Source organism: Toxorhynchites rutilus, chromosome 3, assembly GCF_029784135.1.
Source record: "Toxorhynchites rutilus septentrionalis strain SRP chromosome 3, ASM2978413v1, whole genome shotgun sequence".
NCBI lineage: Eukaryota > Metazoa > Arthropoda > Insecta > Diptera > Culicidae > Toxorhynchites > Toxorhynchites rutilus.
The window spans coordinates 332,457,770-332,460,083 of NC_073746.1; the positions used below are offsets into that span (position 1 = coordinate 332,457,770).

Consider the following 2,314-nt stretch of genomic DNA (forward strand, 5'->3'; position numbering starts at 1 on the left):
TACTACATCTTTATTGGAGATGATATACATACATCCAAGACACATTACTTGTATGATGTGCAGTGACGTCGAGTGAAGCTTTTGCCCCCGGGGTGGGAGAATTGATTTGCATCCCCACTCCCCATCAAAAATCATATCTATCCAATTTCTTCATATAAATTCGGTTCATTCTGCACCCCTAAAACCTTGCACCCGGGGGTGGGCCGCACCACCCAGGCGACGTTAATTATGATGTGTATAACTGGCATATGCATACGAAATTGGAGGCCATATACATGTATATAGGGTATATGATGTTATACAAACGATAATTATACGATTTATTGTTTCCTGGGATGTATGTATATCGCCTCCACGTTTGCATGTATGGGCTTGTTTGTTAAAATTTAGAGATGTGCTCAACTCCGGTTTTGATGACAACTTTTATGCATTAAATTAAATCGTACGATAATTATATATAAACATAAACATTCCCACCTTTCCACTTTCATTAAACACCTCGTAGTAGAAATCTGTCAGTATGCATACACTCTCCTACGAAACATAGTGGAAAAAAATATATTCGTCGATGTAAACAAGCGGTGAAAAAGGAGACACTCGGTGAAAAAAAGGAGATGCTCGTAGGCTAATCCAATTACTAGTACGGTAGAAAATGACAAGATTGGTTGCATTTACCAAAAAAATCGTTATATTTACAAATTATTTCTCTTAGTGTAGTTTTCATTTTGCGCTTCCATATTTTTCAATACATATTTTTTCTGAGTGTATCCATTGACGTTCCCCTCAGTGTTTTTTGGCGTTTGAAAAGTCAGCCCAGTTAACGAGCGGAATTCGCTAACTGGGAGGCGGCTTCAGCCCAGTTAGCGGACGACCACTGTATAGCCATACCTATTCTCATACCTACCAAGTATTTTGAGTATAATTTCATCAAAATTGGTCGAGCCGTTTCGGAGGAGTTCGGTAACAAACACCGTGACACGAGATTTTTATTTATATATATAGATTTTGCAAACACTTTATCGGTTCACTATTCTTATGATTTTTTTTGACGTTTGTAAAATGATCATCATAAGTTTTTAAAGGGCACTGTTTATAATTTGTGCACTCTATTTCATCTGTGTATAAAAAGAGCAATTTGAAAGCAATTTTCGTGCTCAGGAATATTTTTGTCCAAATGGAACTACCACAAAACGCAAGCTACACATCTAATTAATCTTTGCTCCCTAAGTGACTTCCCGCATTTTATGCTCTACGGTCTATCCGGGGCCGGTAAGAAAACTCTCATGATGTGTCTGCTGTGGGAACTTTATGGACCTGGCGTGAAACGGCAACGAATTGAAATAGTGAATTCCACAATGGCCTCGAAGGTGGAAATCATGATCGTCAGCAGTAATTACCACATCGAGATGAATCCAACGGATGCTGTGATCGTGACGAATTTGATTAAATAAGTTACTCAGACGCAACAGATTGACCCCAGCGGGCAGAGGGAATTTAAGACGGTCGTCTTATCCGAGGTGGATGAGCTGATAAAGATGCCCAGCATGCACTGTGAAGAACCATGGAAAAGTATGTGTCTTTGTGCAGATTGATTCTGTACGTCAACTCTATTTCGCGGGTTATAACCGCGGTTAGAAGTCGTTGCTTGGGAATAAGAGTGCCGGCACCATCTGAGGAGAATATTCTTAAAATTTTAAATATAAGATTGTCATTTCTTTGTTTCTTGAATGTAACAGCGCTATATGCATTTCAGCACATCGGAAAGAAAGAAAGTTTACAAATTCCTTCGGAGCTAGTGAAAATAATTACCGTCAAGACCTCGCGCAATTTGCGACGAGCTTTGCTAATGCTGATAACATGCATGGTATAACAGTATCCATTTAAGGTGAATGAAGAGATGCCGAAAACCGACTGGCAAGTATTCCTCCGAGAAACCACCAATCATATTGTCCTCAAAGTCTATCGAAGCTGAAAGCGGTGAGGTATCGACTATAGGAACTGCTAACTCAAAGCGTCCCATCGGATGTTATATTCCGTCAATTAGTACCTGTGGAGTTGAGCAGTAAACGAATGAAATGAGAGATTTAGAGAGACGTGAAGCGTAAGCGAGATAATATTAGGAGGAAGGTTGGTGAGATGGATTGCGGGAGATCAACGGTCAGTTGTGTATTACCAGTGCGACGGAACGGATTTAAAAATAAAGGACTATATATAGAAAGTGAACTCGTCTTTAATTACTGGAAATATAAAAGGTAAGACACTACATTTTGGCACAGTCGTAAGGATTCAGAACCAGCATTTTTTTTAACTAATG

At 39.4% G+C, this 2,314-nt stretch overlaps 1 pseudogene; it reads left to right on the forward strand.

The window, feature by feature from the left end:
• The first annotated feature begins 1,139 nt into the window (after positions 1 to 1,139).
• LOC129780344 (replication factor C subunit 3-like) lies at positions 1,140 to 2,095 on the forward strand (annotated as a pseudogene).
• Positions 2,096 to 2,314: the final 219 nt, after the last annotated feature.